The 16,543-nt window shown below is 49.5% G+C and overlaps 1 long non-coding RNA gene across 1 annotated transcript; it reads left to right on the top strand.

Moving 5' to 3' along the window:
- Positions 1–9,948: 9,948 nt before the first annotated feature.
- LOC134539083 (uncharacterized) lies at positions 9,949–13,124 on the top strand. Its single transcript, XR_010076259.1, has 2 exons — positions 9,949–10,313; positions 10,786–13,124. It is a non-coding gene; the product is annotated as an uncharacterized LOC134539083 (long non-coding RNA).
- Positions 13,125–16,543: the final 3,419 nt, after the last annotated feature.

Here is a 16,543-nt window from a genome sequence, read left to right on the forward strand (position 1 = left end):
TTCATATCAAAATAGACTATAAAATATTGCCTAACATTGTTTGCATGTTAACAATTCAAGTTGAGACCACATTTGAAATAAATAACTGCAAATTTCCTAAATTTAATAAAATATCTTATATCTGCAACCCATGAAATGGAAGGAATGTAGAAAATCACATCAAAAAAGTTTAGATGTTACATTTTCTAAACAGTTATAAACTTGTTATAAAATTCCTAGTAGCATAATAAATTGTTCTTTAAAGAAAAAAAAACAACATAAACAGTGCATAATAGGTAGAATAAGAAATACTTATTTCAAATAAGATATTGACGTCCCTCGGCTTCAGGTCCCCGTTTTCCCGTTGAAATAAATGTCCTGTTATGCCCGTACTGCCCTCGTCGGAGAGGTGTGGGTCCAGGCCAACGTGGCCGGGACCGGGAAAGGCGGGACCTGGAGGGAGAGTGAAGTGATTGCGAGGAATGTTGGTAGGTTGTCGCAAGCAGAACACGGCATTAACGAATTTCACGAGCCGTCTTTTATTAACGCTTATAAAGTCCTGCCGCAGCCTGGCGGAACCGTCGCGGAACAAGTGCCCTACCACGGCGACACGGACTCCCTGATGACGGGGCGGTTCTCAAATACGTTTCGGCGCGAATCGTAAAGTTTATTAATGCTAGGCTGACCCAGTGAGAAAGGGCCCGAAGACGGAACGCTGTACATACGCGGCCCGTTACGTAATGTTCCGTGGACGGCGAAAAGTTCAGAGACTCGTAGCACCACGTTCGCGTTGTAGAAACTGCCCGCTAGACACGTCTCCCGATGACTCGTAAGTTAACAATGCTAAGCTGATTCGCGGTGGCAGCTCAGCTGCCGTGACCGACTGCGGACTGAGCGAACGTTCAATCCCGAGCGCAACGTGCGCGGCTCGCGGAGCAACGAACACGTCTGTCTCCGCTCGAGACCAGGACGCGACTGCCTCTCCCCGCTCGCCCGCGGGCCGGCGCCCGCGGGTGGCGGGGAGGGAGGGGAAAATCGGCCGGCGTGGGAGAGAGCTCCGTCCCGCGGCGCGCCAGGCTGCAATTACATACTACGGCGAAACACTTCAGAAAAAGTTATTGAATTATTTACAAAGACATACACGAGACATTAATTACACAGCGAACTTGCACAATGAATAATAAATAAAATAAGTTAATTACACACATTCAAATCCCTTAATCGTTTACAAATATATACACACTGAAATAAAAGATAAAGTCACATAGAAAAAACACTCGTTGGCATGCTAGGGCGCACGCGGGTGCGTCCCTGGCCGTCGCACACACTGGGGTTCACTGGGGGGGAAAATAGGCCCCCTCAGGCCCGCGTCGGTGGCCAGGTACGGCCTCTGTATCTGGGAGGGTACGACGACTGTCGTCATATGCCCCCCCTCTCCCGAGGCCGTCCTGGCCCCCGACGCCGACCTAGACCGGCAGCTGCGTCCGCGTCCGGCCACTTGTCTGGTCGTCGGAGCTCGTCACGTCATTCCGTCCGGGTCGGGCAAACTGGGGCAGGAGCTGCATCACGCTGCAGCGTAACCCCCCGTCGGTCGTTTGTCTTACGTCGCGGGGTTTGCGCTGACTCCCCCACTCGTAGTCCCGGAGGTAGTGGGGGGCCGTCTTCTCACGCGTGGACCGGCGCAACGCCGGTCCCCTCCCCGCGTGAGCGGTCATCCTCGGCTCCCCGGAAGGCAAGTCCAGGACCACCTGCTGGGCCCTGTCGACATCGCCCTCCCCACTGAGGAGCCGGACCGTTACCCCGTCTGTCACGTCCTTGCTCACGTCCGTCCCCGTCACCCGCCGTTCCCAGGAGTGGACGTACCTCCGTCCACGTCTCTGGGTAGGCTCCGGCAACGTCACCACTGGTTCACTCAGGTCGACCAGGTCGCCCTGAGCAGTGTTGTCATGTGTTACGTCCTCGATGAGCGGTCCATCAGTGTCGTTGGCGTAGGCGCTGACGTCATCAGGCGGGAGCACCCGGTCCACAAAGCGCTCCAGCTCTGCCATGCTTGCGCCACGCGGACCCCTTCCGCCCCTTCTGACGGGCGTCCGTTCCCCGCCCCCTCTTGCCAGTTGCCAACCACCGTTCCCCTTTTGCTGTCCCCCCGTAGGAGGCTGAGTCGGTGTCGTCGTGGGGGCCCGTCCATGTGTCGTGCCCCAGGTGTCGTCGTCCCTGTCAACGTTCCTGCCAACCCCCCGCAGTGACTTGGGGTGGGCGTGTCCTCGTCGACGTCCCTGATCCGGCTCCGGTGGCGTCACCACGGAGTCACCGAGGTCGACCAGGACTCCTACTGCGACGTTGTCATCGGTCCTGTCCCGTGTGTCACCGTCCCCGTCAGCGTTCTCGCCTGCCACTCGCCGTGACCCGGGGTAGGCGTGTCCCCGTCGACGTCCCTGATCCGGTTCCGGTGGCGTCACCACGGGGTCATCGAGGTCGACCAGGACTCCTACTGCGACGTTGTCATCGGTCCCGTCCCGTGTGTCGTCGTCCCTGTCAACGTCCCTGCCAACCCCCCGCAGTGACCTGGGGTGGGCGTGTCCCCGTCGACGTCCCAGGTCCGGCTCCGGCGGTACCACCACAGGGGCGCCGAGGTCGGCCAGTACACCTTCGGTGACGTCATCCTCGGCCTCGTCACCGTCCACTGGTCCGCTGTCGTCGTGGTCGTACTCGTCGTGCGGGTCGCCTATCAGTCGAATGTCGTCCCTGTGCACCTTAGTTGTCCGTCCGTCGGCGCGACGCACGAGGTACGAGGTGGTGCCCAGTCTGTCTACGATCTCCTGTGGCCCCGCCCACTTAGGAGCCAGACTGGCGCAAAAGCCCCGCTCGCCAGCCGACAGGTGATGACACTTAACAAACACCTGCTGGCCAGGCTCTAGTCGTGCTGGGGGCTGGTGCGTCTGCGGCGTACGTCTAGTCAGGTAGTCAGCTTGGCGACGTCGGGCGTCTTCGCGCAGATCGTCCGTGGTCATGTTGTGCAAGTCGGGGGTTGCGCGCGCTTCCCCGGGCAGGGCGAGGTTCCGGCCCTGCACCAGTTCAGCGGGGGAATGGCCCGTGACCGCGTTCGTCCGACGGCGCAGGCAAAACAGCAGCGTCGGCAGGTGCAGGTCCCACTTGGTGTGGTCCTCGTCCAACCGGATGCGCAGCTGAGTTTTAATGTCCTGATTCCGCCTTTCGGTCGGATTCGCGCGCGGATGGTAGGTGGGCGTCGTGTGATGCTCCACCCCCCAACCCGCGCAGGACACTCGCCAGCTTCTCCCCGTGAACTGCACCCCGTTGTCCGTCAGCAGGACCGCGGGGTACCCGTATCGCGGGAAGAACTCGCGCTCGAGCAGGGCAATCACGGTGCCGGCCTTCACGTTTGGTACTGCGAACGCCTCCGCCCAGCGGGTGAAGACATCCGTGACCACAACAATGAATCGCCGACCACGGGACGTGCGAGGATACGGCCCCATAATATCCACCGCCACAGTGTGGAAGGGATTCCGGGGCCGTCGTGGGACCTGCTGCTCCTTGCCGTCGGGTCGCCTGGACTTCCGCTCCTGGCAACGCAGGCAGGCCCGCACGTAGCGTCTTACTTCTGCCGCGTCGCCAGGCCAGCGGAACGTCCGTCTGACCTCACGCAGCGTCTGCTCCGCGCCCGGGTGTCCCGCCAGGGGGTGGTCATGCAGGTAGCTCAGGACCCAGCGCCTGGCCTCGGGCGGCACGTGGGTCCGCCACCCGCTCGACCTGTGAGCCCCCCTGGTCTGGAGCACCCCGTTCAGGCTCCGGCAGCCCGGTATCACCCCCTCCCCACACTCTGTCAGTCGGGTCCGGGTGTCGGGGTCCCGGAGTTGCGCCGCGTGGACCCACGCCAGCAGGTCAGTCATAGTCTCGGGTCGCGCGTCAGGTGCAGGAGCAGTGGGGCTTGTCAGCGCGTACAACGCGCACGGTCGCGGCACCGAGTCCTCTACCCCGCGCTCACGCTCAGGGAGGAGCACTTCCTCCCAGCCCTGGTCGTCGTGGAACTCATTCTCAGGGTCCGGATTCCGGGACAACTCGTCGGCCAACTGATTTTCACGTCCAGGAATGTGCTCGACCGTGAACGAGAATTCCTGGATCAGCATGGCCCACCGAGTGAACTTAGACTTCCGGCCCTGAGCGGAGTCCAACCAGCGGAGGCATTGGCTGTCGGTTCTCAGCGTGAATGAGCGGCCCTCGACGTGGTGACGGTACCTCTGTAGGGCCCAGACCACCGCAAGGCACTCTTGCTCATTCACGTGATACTTCCGCTCAGCCTGCCCAAACTTGGCGCTGGCGTACTCGATCACGCGCCTCTCGCCCCGGTCATCCATCTGGTACAACACCGCCCCCATCCCCTCCTGACTCGCATCCGTCTGGATGAAGATGGGGCGGCTGGGCACCAGGCGTGAGAGCGTGTGACAGTTCCTGAACCGGCGCTTCACCTGTCGCAAGGCCTCGTCCGCGGCGGGGGTCCACCGGAACTTAGTCTTCGGCGACAGTAGGTCCGTCATCGGGGCCGTCACCGTGGCGAAGTCGGGGACGAAGGACCGCAGCCAGTTGAGCAGCCCCAGCAGCTTCTGGAGCTGCTTCCTGGTCTTCGGTGCCCCCTTTCCCTCTATTAGCTCCAACTGCTCAGGTCGGGGGCGGCACCCCTCCGCCGTCACTATGTGTCCTAGGAACTCTATTTCCGTGGCCCCAATGTGGCATTTCTTTGGGGCGCACGTCAGTCCGTGTCTGGCCATACGTTCTAGCACCAATGCCAGATGGTGCGCGTGTTCCTCCCACGTCCTGGACCAGATGATAACGTCGTCCAGATAGGCACTGGCGAACTCACCAATGTACCCATCCAGAACACGTACCATCAGGGCCTGGAACGTGGCAGGGGCGTCCATGAGACCAAACGGCATGGCGCAGAACTGGTAACGTCGACCGTCTGGTGCCGTAAATGCCGTCTTAGGGCGGTCCTCCAGACATACCGGCACCTGCCAGTAGCCTGATTTTAAGTCTAGTGTCGTGAAAATAGTGGCGTCCCCCAGTCCTGCCAGTGCGTCTGTGATATTGATCTGCGGGGGCGGGGCGGGAATGGTCAGTTTGTTTATCGCCTTGAAGTTTACGCAAAAGCGTAGACTTCCGTCTTTCTTGGTGGCCAGCACCACCCGTGAGTTATACGGGGAGGTGCTGGGTTCCACTACCCCGTCACGTAACATCTCGTCAATTTGAGTCTGTATGGCCTCCCGTTCCCGGATGCCAAATCCGTATACCTTCTCAAAGGGAGGGCGGTGCGGTACCATCGGTATCCGGTGCTCCGTCACGTTTGTCCGTCGTAGCCGGTCCGCGGCCGCAAATACCTGTGCCTGAGAGGTGAGGACATGGTTGATGACATCGACGTACTCCTCTGGAACACCGTGCTGAAGGTCTTCTAGGCGAATGACTGACTGAGGGGGACTGGGGGGAACCTGGTGCACGCCGTACACCGTCCAGCGCCCCTGGGTGCCGAAGTGCATCCGGCCAGCTCGTACTTCCACGGTGGCGTCGACCTCGTGCAGCCATGGGACCCCCAGAATCAGCCCCTCGCGGAGCTCGGGGACCACCCAGGCCTCGACGTGGCTAACGTGACCAACGATGCTCATTGTTACCTGAGTGATGCCCCCTGCTGCAACGACGGCATCCCTGGTGGCCAGCTGCACCAGCTCCCTCCGCGGTGTCACTGCCTCCGCTCCCACCAGGTGGGCCGCGATGTAGGTTCGGCTGGCGGCGGTGTCCACCAGGGCCAGCATCTCCCGCCCGTTAGCGCGGACAGGAATTCGCAGCAGCTCCGGCTCCTCGGGGCCGACCTGCCCCAGCTGTGCAGTCGTCTGTCCCCCACCGCCCCCGGCCACCTGGCCGTCCGGGCGTGGGGAACTCGCGGCGAGGTCCGCGGCTCGCTCCGGCGCCGACGTGTTGACGTTCCGGTGGTCCACCTCGTCGACGACAGGTCGACGAGGCGGCTGGTCCGGCCCTGGTATAACCGGCCTCAGGGCCGCGGCGGTGGCGCCGGCAGTCAGCTGTCCCTGCACGGAGATGGCCGGCGGGATGCCTGCGCTGATGCTCTGGTTGTCCGCCCCGTCGACGGCGTATCGACGAGGCGGCTGGTCCGGCCCTGGTATACCCGGCCTCAGGGCCGCGGTGGTGGCGCCGGCAGTCAGCTGTCCCTGCCCGGAGATGGTCGGCGGGATGCCTGCGCTGATGCTCTGATTGTCCACCCCGTCGACGGCGTGTCGACGAGGCGGCTGGTCCGGCCCTGGTACACCCGGCCTCAGGGCCGCGGTGGTGGCGCCGGCAGTCAGCTGTCCCTGCCCGGAGATGGCCGGCGGGACGCCTGCGCTGATGCTCTGATTGTCCACCCCGTCGACGGCGTGTCGACGAGGCGGCTGGTCCGGCCCTGGTATAACCGGCCTCAGGGCCGCGGTGGTGGCGCCGGCAGTCGGCTGTCCCTGCACGGAGATGGCCGGCGGGATGCCTGCGCTGACGCTCTGGTTGTCCACCCCGTCGACGGCGTGTCGACGAGGCGGCTGGTCCGGCCCTGGTATACCCGGCCTCAGGGCCGCGGTGGTGGCGCCGGCAGTCAGCTGTCCCCGCAGTTGCCTCGGCATGGGGACAGCTGATGAGGAGTAGTCCCGTTGTCCCCTGCTTCCCGGCGGCATACAGGACGTTAGTGCGGTAGGCGCCGGTGGTGGTCGACGTGTTCTGTCAGTTACTGGGACTGCCGGTGGCTGGCGGGCCGGGGAGCGGCACCCAGTTGTCCCTCCGCCCCCGGTCCTGCGTTTCCCGCCTGCGACGTGTTGCCTTCGCGCGCCTCCTCCCACGCGGCTCTGGTGGGGCAGAGGCGATGCCAATGGTACGCGTCCGGGCAAAAACGGCATCGCGGCGGACGTTCGTCCCTCTCTCTCGTATCTGTCCGCTCGTGACGTCCTCCTCCTGTCGCAGCTGGTTCCGGGCGTTCCCTGGTGCCACCGCGGTCTGTTGTCCTGCGCGGTCCCGCGCCGCCGGCGTAGCTCACCACGGTCAAGTCACTGTCCGTGACCTCTGTGACGGTGACCCCTCGCGGCCCCGAGCGAGCACGGGGAGCTCTCGCGCCCCTGAGTGCCGTCCTCCACTGCGACATGTCACGTTCGATCACGCGGGCGAGGGCCACGAACTCCTCCGTGTCACGACCAGCAGCCGTCCTCATGAAGGGGCGAAACTCTGGCAGCAATTGTTCGACAATGGTTGGCAACGCCGCACTCACGTCCCCACTTGTCCCCAATCGGCGGAACATGCGTAACTTCTCGTAAATGAACTGCTCTGCACTCTCGTCCTCCTCCTGGTTTCGGCAATAAAATGTCCGCAAACACATTGCCCGCGCCTGATCGTTATCAAACCTAGTTTTGACTTGGCGCACAAAATGTCCCCACTCGGTATCAAAACTCCCGGCCATTGACCACCAGTTCCTTGCCTCGCCGCGGAGCTGTCCCGCCACTCGCGGCGTCCACTCCGCCCGTCGCACTTCGTACAGTTTTAGGAGGTGTTCACACTCCCGCAAAAACTCCCGCGGGTCCTCGTTGTCTCTCCCCGCAAACTCTGGCAACTCAAACTGCGTGCTCACGTACCGCACTACCGGCCCATCTGCGTCCGCGTGCCTGTCCCCCTGTTCCCGTTTACTGTCCTCAACTGTGCTGTCCGTGCTGTTTGCGCCCTCGGCCGCGCCGCCGGACCCGCAAACCTCGTTTTTTACGTCCATTTTCGCGGAGTCTCCCTCCTCACACAAGTCCGTTTCGAAACTGATTAGATCGTATCTTTCTTGTCCCGCCTGTTTCCACGCCATCCTGTCCTCCTGTGCTACTGATCCGCGGATCGTGAACACAATCTCCCCCAGTAATACAATACGATCCTCCCCAGCGCGTTATCTTCAGTCCGGGATACCGCTGCACCGCCGTCTTGTATTTCTGTCCCCCACGACGCGCTATCTCTCGCCGAAACGTCTCGTGTTCGCGCCGTTCCCGCGCTGCGTTATCTCCCGCCGGCGCGCCGGCGCGACGTCTCGAATTCGAGCCGCTCCCACGCCGCGCAGCCGCACCTGCTTCCGTTCTGTCCTGCACCTGCGCGCTTGCGTGCGCTTGCGTGCGCTTGCGTGCGCTTGCGTATGCTTACGGCCACACTAGTTGGGCGCCAAATGACGTCCCTCGGCTTCAGGTCCCCGTTTTCCCGTTGAAATAAATGTCCTGTTATGCCCGTACTGCCCTCGTCGGAGAGGTGTGGGTCCAGGCCAACGTGGCCGGGACCGGGAAAGGCGGGACCTGGAGGGAGAGTGAAGTGATTGCGAGGAATGTTGGTAGGTTGTCGCAAGCAGAACACGGCATTAACGAATTTCACGAGCCGTCTTTTATTAACGCTTATAAAGTCCTGCCGCAGCCTGGCGGAACCGTCGCGGAACAAGTGCCCTACCACGGCGACACGGACTCCCTGATGACGGGGCGGTTCTCAAATACGTTTCGGCGCGAATCGTAAAGTTTATTAATGCTAGGCTGACCCAGTGAGAAAGGGCCCGAAGACGGAACGCTGTACATACGCGGCCCGTTACGTAATGTTCCGTGGACGGCGAAAAGTTCAGAGACTCGTAGCACCACGTTCGCGTTGTAGAAACTGCCCGCTAGACACGTCTCCCGATGACTCGTAAGTTAACAATGCTAAGCTGATTCGCGGTGGCAGCTCAGCTGCCGTGACCGACTGCGGACTGAGCGAACGTTCAATCCCGAGCGCAACGTGCGCGGCTCGCGGAGCAACGAACACGTCTGTCTCCGCTCGAGACCAGGACGCGACTGCCTCTCCCCGCTCGCCCGCGGGCCGGCGCCCGCGGGTGGCGGGGAGGGAGGGGAAAATCGGCCGGCGTGGGAGAGAGCTCCGTCCCGCGGCGCGCCAGGCTGCAATTACATACTACGGCGAAACACTTCAGAAAAAGTTATTGAATTATTTACAAAGACATACACGAGACATTAATTACACAGCGAACTTGCACAATGAATAATAAATAAAATAAGTTAATTACACACATTCAAATCCCTTAATCGTTTACAAATATATACACACTGAAATAAAAGATAAAGTCACATAGAAAAAACACTCGTTGGCATGCTAGGGCGCACGCGGGTGCGTCCCTGGCCGTCGCACACACTGGGGTTCACTGGGGGGGAAAATAGGCCCCCTCAGGCCCGCGTCGGTGGCCAGGTACGGCCTCTGTATCTGGGAGGGTACGACGACTGTCGTCAATATCAATAGCAAATTTCTGCAACATCAATGTCGTTTGTGTTAAATTTCTGCCAAAAGTGAACAAAGTCCTTGAAACTAAAATTGCTTTAAGCTAATTGTTCTGCATTGTGTATCCAAGTTGATCCCTTGATCTGTATGCATTGATGCTTTGGTAAATGATTTAAATTTAATACATCGAAATATTCCTGGACTTAATGACTACTTCAAAACAAGACAAATTATTTCTTTCTTGTGAAATATTTTCCTTCATAATTAATAGTTATGTCTAGTATCTTTTTGGCATACTAAATTAAAGCAGTATTTTGTATTACAAGATCAATGTTTACAGGAACACGCCAATAATATTGGGGAATAAACTTGGATATATGCGACAAGAAAAAGTTACAAAATATTGCAATGCCCTTTTATACGGAGATAAAGAGGTAGTGGATGATAATAGAAAGTAAATAAAAATCAGTATCAGATTTTTTTGCAAACTGCAACACTTATTCTATATTATTTGTTTTGCGAGATTATGCCTTTTTTTTTGTTTTCTATGTTCATGCGATGGATTAAAGCTATGAACATCATAGAATATTGAAAAAAAAAAATTCTGCATTTAATTTCAAAATGGTAATACTAATAATGCAATGCCATGGCTTTTTAGTAAAAAAAAAAAAATATTGAAAATGTTAGTTTTGAACTCTTAATATGCCATTTCTCTATCCACCTAAAGAGCATTTTGTAATTTATAGTGGATCGTCAGTGTTACAGTGATGCTGTGGTAAATGTTTATTCGAACATCAACTTCAATTATTGTGGAAATAAGTATTTTTGCTTTTTATAAAAACATTAATTTTTTCAATTTTTTTGCAGATTCTCATTTTTAGTTATTAAAGACACTGGATTACTTAAATGAACCTTTGAACAGTTTCTGCTTATTTAGCTATACACTGTTTTCACTTAATTGTGTTCCAGAGAACTGAAAACCTGAAAACAAATACCTTATTACTTATGTAGTAATACTGGTGTGTATGTCTCTCTCTCTCTCTCTCTCTCTCTCTCTCTATATATATATATATATATATATATATATATATATATATATATATATATATGAGCAGCATAAACATAGTATTGTCTGATTAAATAAATTTAGAAAAATTATATAATTTTTTTTAATATGTGTGTAAATCACAGGGGAATCTTAATGAAACATAAATTTATAAATTTCTTATTTAGGTTAAGACCTTGATGAATCAGACATGTATAAACAATTCATTTTTATTCAAGACTATATGATTAAGTGAATGGATGTCTTTAAAGGTTTAGAGTGCTTGTGTAGTAAATTTTTTAAAATTGAACTGCTGATTACTATTCTGTATTTGGTTGACTCATTTTCAGCTACCTTACTGCTGGTTAAATATATTCAAAATTTAAATATTGCCTAGGTTATACAGGAGTGTTTACTGACCTATTTTCTTTTGCTGTCCGTTTCAGATGGCTCTCGTCATCAGAGATTCTCAGATCAAGTACCTGAACACCTTTGTGACAGAATTACTTGTATTTCTAGACCAGGGTACAAGGTTCAGGATCTTGTACCAGTTATTAAAGAAGTTGGTCCCTACTTTAGTAATGTTGTCCTCCATTGTGGAACCAACAATGTGCTACGTGAGGATGAAGAGACCATCACGAAGCGTATTTTGGAATTTGCAGAGACTTTGCAGAGTGTAAATTCGTATGCTACACTTATGGTATCTGGCATTCTGCCAAGGAAAAGGAATGGATACCTCTGCAAAACATCTAGCCAGCATGTAGCAGGTCTGAATTTAATGTCAGCTTAGGAAAACAAAATGTTGTGACATCAACTACCAGGTACGGAGGTAGTGTACATTGAACTTTGGGATTTGTTTTTGCAGCCAGGAATGATATCGTTTTGATGGACTTCACGTCACATTGTCTGTTCTTACCGAACAAAAGGTTGATCTTTCCATGATGACTTCCATAATTTCCTGTGTGCAGCACCTTTATCTTCCTGTAAAGACTTTCCTTCCCTGGCAGAATCTTGTGCAGGCTATAAGCATTTTGCCCCACCTCAAGTCCCAAAAGTCAAACGACCTGCTTTTCAGAGTATTTCTCAGTGTGTGATGTCTTTGCCTAGCCATTTTCATTTATTATCTCCTGCACCTTTTGTAGTGCCCAATTCCTTTGCCCCAGTAAATATTTTGCCATCAGCTATAGAGTCCTATTTAAGTGATTTTGAGACTCCTATCTGTACCCCATCTTCTGGACATGTCTCCTGCACCTCATTTTTTCCCTTCAGACAATCAATTGTTTCTGCCCTCAGCTCACATTTGTTATGGAAATGAGGGTGCAACCTCTGTCCGCAGCCCATCACTTTCACCTCGCTTACCATTGCCATCTTTTCGGCATCCCAATAAACTGGCAGTCAGCAGCGATACTTCAAAAGAGATTTCCTGCCCCTTTTGGCCACACATCAAAACATTTGCCCACGAAAACAAGTTCAGTGTTTTGATGTCTGTAAAAACAGAGAATGAAGATGTCGGCACGTTTGTACATAGTTTTAAGTAGTAAAAAGCGCAGCAAGAAAAGTACATATTGTAGTCGTAAGATTAGTGTCAGTGCAAGAAAAGTCCAGAAACGTATGGATGGAAAAGGGGGGACGGAGCATTTCATGATCAGAAGGGGTATTGTTCAGTAATTATAAGGAATTTACAAAGGTATTTGAACAGTGGGTAGATGAAAGACACCATCCAATGAGAGTGAACCATTCTGTAAGAAGTCCTGGTGGTGGTGGTGATGATATCCCTTACGTGCAGGTAAAATATGCATGTAAACATTTTGGTAAGGCTAGGATTGGAGGTAATGATGTTCGGCCAAATCAGAAGTATAATGCCAGAGGCTGCCCGGTACATGTGAAAGTTATTTATAATAATAAGTTGAAATTTTATGTTGTACGTAGTTTAATTCATTGCCATAATCATGCAACCGGCCCAGGTGTTATACATTATCCTGATAGATTATTATAGGCAATTGCCCCTTTAATCTAACATATAATGGGTACGAAGGAATGGAGACAGTTTATTGGGGATGAAAGTGGAAAAATGTTACAGTCAAAGGATATTCGCAATTTACGTCAATGGGCAAAAAAGAGTTTTTGTTGATGGGTGCAAGCAGTCAGCTTTGTTGGTAGATGAGCTCATGAAACTGCAAGGGGAAATTGGCTGTTCAGTTCATGTAGAAACTGATGAAAATGATGAACTACGTACTTTTTCTTGTCATGCAGACTAGTTGTATGAAAAAATTTAGCGAGTAAGTACAGTAATGTGTTGATGATAGATGATTTAAGGAATATTTTATGATGCATGATATTTTGTTATAGTATATATATTTTTGTATTTACAGTATGAACGTGTGGAAGTTATTAGAAAAAGTTGCAACTGTGGTATTTGCTGTTGAGAGTCATGCTGGCATAATTCTTATCTTGGAGGGTGTGTGTTCTAGCAGTGACTTAGTTTTTGAGGTGATGTGGACGAAGCTCTGTGATGTGATGGCAGTGGTGTGGCCTGTGATACCGCTCTCCAGCCCAATTATCCTTATTTAATGTTGCACAAATTGTGGATGATGAGTAAAGGAAAATAATTGTAAGTTTGGTTGATTCTATTCGGAGAGCTCTAAATGTTAACTGTTGCCGTGCTGTGTCCTCTTTGTTAATTATTTTGCATGTGAGCTGTATCAAGTAAAGTTTGTGGACACACGTCATTTGTTGAATAATGTTTGGCTTCTTTACAGAGCATATTAAAGTTGTCATAAATGAACCTAGGGTTTTTTTTACATCTTGAGTTAACCTTGCCCCTCTATGTATTCACTTTGATAAGCAGTGAGTGGAATGTAGGGTACTCACAGTATTTAATGGTGATAAGTGTTAACTCAGTAACATCGTTTTAACTAAAATGACGGGTAAAGATATTTTATAACCTAAACATTTATTTAAAAAACTTAGGATGACACAAACAAATCATATATATATATATATATATATATATATATATATATATATATATATATATATATATATATATATATATATATGCACACCAAATCGTTTTGTGTGGCATTCCATTCTTTGAAAATTTGGGAGAAATGACATTTTGAAGAAGAATAGATAAAAGTAAACGGCTGTTGCTACAAAAGAGGCCATGTAATTGAACACATCAGTACAAATAGCTGTTGAACATTATTTTTACAGAAGTATTACCTATATTAAAACATACCAATAATATATGTGTTTACAAAACCTCTTTAAATACATTAAATGGAAGTTGAAAGTTCCTCAGTGTTAATGAACCTGCAATGTGAACAAAGAATTTATTCAATTATTGCGTATTGTTACTAACTGATGCTATGAGAAGTAAATGTAAGAGGTTATGTTTGTAATACAAAATATGAACAGTAATTTCAAAAGTTCTTACTTATAAGAAAAGTGTGACGTGCCAGAAGTTTTGGTTAATTGGTATTTTAGTGGAATTTTTTAGTTAAGTTGAAGGATCCTCTAAAATTTCATTATCATAAGTTCTGTTTATTACGGCGGAAGTGCAATTAAAAAAATAAATATGTAAACTTTCTTGTTTCAAGTGGATTTCTGATTTGATATGTATCGAATCCGATTCAATAGGCCTATCTATGGAAAAATTGACGCATCCATTAAATGACCTCATCTTAGATGACTTTAAATCTCAAATTTAAGAGAAGCGGTACTTTTTTAGACAGTGGGTCTATTTTTTGTCATTAGCTGGTACAATAAGCTTCAAAATGAGGGATAAATCATGGAATTTGTTAAGAAATAAGGAAGATCTCGCGGACCGACAGAAAAAAAGGCTAGAGAAATTATATAATTATACATTTTTTTTTTAAATATGTGTATAAAATAGTTATCTACCCCTCCTGCTATACCGAAGGATCGCGAGATACATGTGGCTTGCTGGCCTTCTATTGGCGGCCACCTTCCCTCAGGTAGGTAGTGACAGAATGAGTGCACTCCTGCCATTCGTCAGCTTCATCGATCGCACTTGCACATTCCGAAGGAACAAGGCACAAGGCACAAGGCACATGGTCCCAACATTATATATATCAGTATGCATTGACGCAAAAATAATCGCAGAATTTTTTGCTACGTATCTATAATCTTTGAATGGTTCTTGTAACTTGGAAGTTTGATTAAAAAGATTTACTGAACATACATAATTGCTGATTATCACTGTATGTGGTAAATAAACAACAAGAATGGACTAGAAAAATGAGCACACAAACACACACAAGCCTTATTTGTGGCTAATGACGGGAGCAGATCTCGGTTCCCGAATCGTCGCAACTGTTTGTCCTAGGAAGTGTTCATCTGTGCCGTCCAGCATATCTGTTTAGTTTCATTCTTTGGCTTGGCCTGTGCGTTGCTGTCTCGTGTTTTTGTTTGTTAACCAGATTATCTGTTTTGTATCTTAGTTGGTTTCGTCTGTTACAGCTCTCTTGTCTATGCCAGCTCACTGTGTTCGTTTGTGGCATGATTTTTTTTTTTTACTAATGCCTTCCACATAATTCTCTGGGCTGTCTAACCATTTAACATATTAGATTTGATTATTTAATTTTAGCTTGTTTTTCTGTAAGTTTGTATGTTCAGTTTTCTTGTACTTGTGGTTTCTCTATGACATACAATGAAAACCAGTAATGGTGTATGTAGAGTTGTAAAAAAATGTTTTTTTTCAAAGCATGTTTTTTTTTTCTAAAAAAAACTTGTTTTATTTCACAAAAAAAAAGTTTTTTTTTCATAGCACAATAAAGATTAACTCTAAAGTATGAGCTACAGTTAAAGTAAGAAATAATCGTAAAAACTAATGTTTGTTGAACATACCATAGTTTATTATAATTTAATAATTTTTTTTTTAAACTGCCAACATCCGTTCTTACAGGTTTAACAGCACTTAACCTCACTTCTTGGCTTCAGTCATGACCTGATAATTTGTCAGCATAACTTTCCTTTGGGAATCAGTTTCCAAAATAACGCCAATAGCTTGGCGGAAAGGATTTTGCAACAGCAGAGAAGTTTCAAAGTTGGCAGTAAGGTTTTTGGAACTTCCTGCAACTTCATCTGCCTGTGAAAGGAGCTTCAGTACATATGGTGGAATTCACAAAAAAAAAAAAAAAAAAAATAGGCTCACCAATGAAAGGGCAGCAAAAATTGTGTTTATAGCACACAACTTAAAACTTGGGAAAGAAGATGTAAACACAAGCGTGGCAATGGTAGCTCGTGAAGCCAGCCGACCTGTAATAGTTGATTGAAACACTTATTAATTATTTATTGCCAGTTCTTTACTTTTTTTTAGTAATCTGTTCTTGTTTGGTAGCGTGGCTTAGGGTGGTTGCCTGAACATTCGCGTCAGCATTTCACAATTGTTTTCTGTGTTATTTTCCTATTGTTTTTGTGTCTTGTGCCACTTTGCTTTAATCTAATTTCTGTTGGATTGAACAGATAAAAATATAACATATTTCTAGATCTCATTCACTCGTTATCAACTTACATTGATGATGATGATGATGCGATCAGCCTGAAGGTTGGATCGCGATCCAGTCATCGCCACGGGGACATGACCACGACGAGAATGGGGCGAATGGGGAGAAGTGAAACTGCAGTGGTTCAACAATGCCTTCTGCAGTGTGAAGATGAAGCCACAACATGACACATTCGGCTCCTGGAACCGATAAGGAAATCTCCCACAAGTGTTTCGAGTTGGTTTTATTGGCAAATAAGCCGTTGAATGTCTGGGCCGAAAATATATTATATTGCAGACCTTGCGCTGTTTGCCAGTTTATAACCTGTGGATGCCCCAGCCTGCATATACTTAGGTTAGAAGTTATCTTAAAGCATTTTTACTATATATATATATTTTTTTGTTTGCTTTTATCTATACTAGTCACTTTCAAAGCGCTATTTAATTTGTAACACTTAATCTGCAATATCCAAATGATCTGTATAGAAGTCGATTGTTACTACGTTGCTATAAATTTTTCATCTCAAAATTTACGAACTAGGCTGGTTACAAATTATCCAGCGATCTTCAAAAACTTGTAAATAATTTTCGTTAATAACAAGTTCTGAGGTTATTTACTTTTGTACGTATAAGCAAATAATCATATTAGATTTCAAAAACACCTTCAAATAATCTTTAGTTACTTAAAAAAAACT

The sequence above is a fragment of the Bacillus rossius genome, chromosome 14, assembly GCF_032445375.1.
Source record: "Bacillus rossius redtenbacheri isolate Brsri chromosome 14, Brsri_v3, whole genome shotgun sequence".
Lineage (NCBI taxonomy): Eukaryota > Metazoa > Arthropoda > Insecta > Phasmatodea > Bacillidae > Bacillus > Bacillus rossius.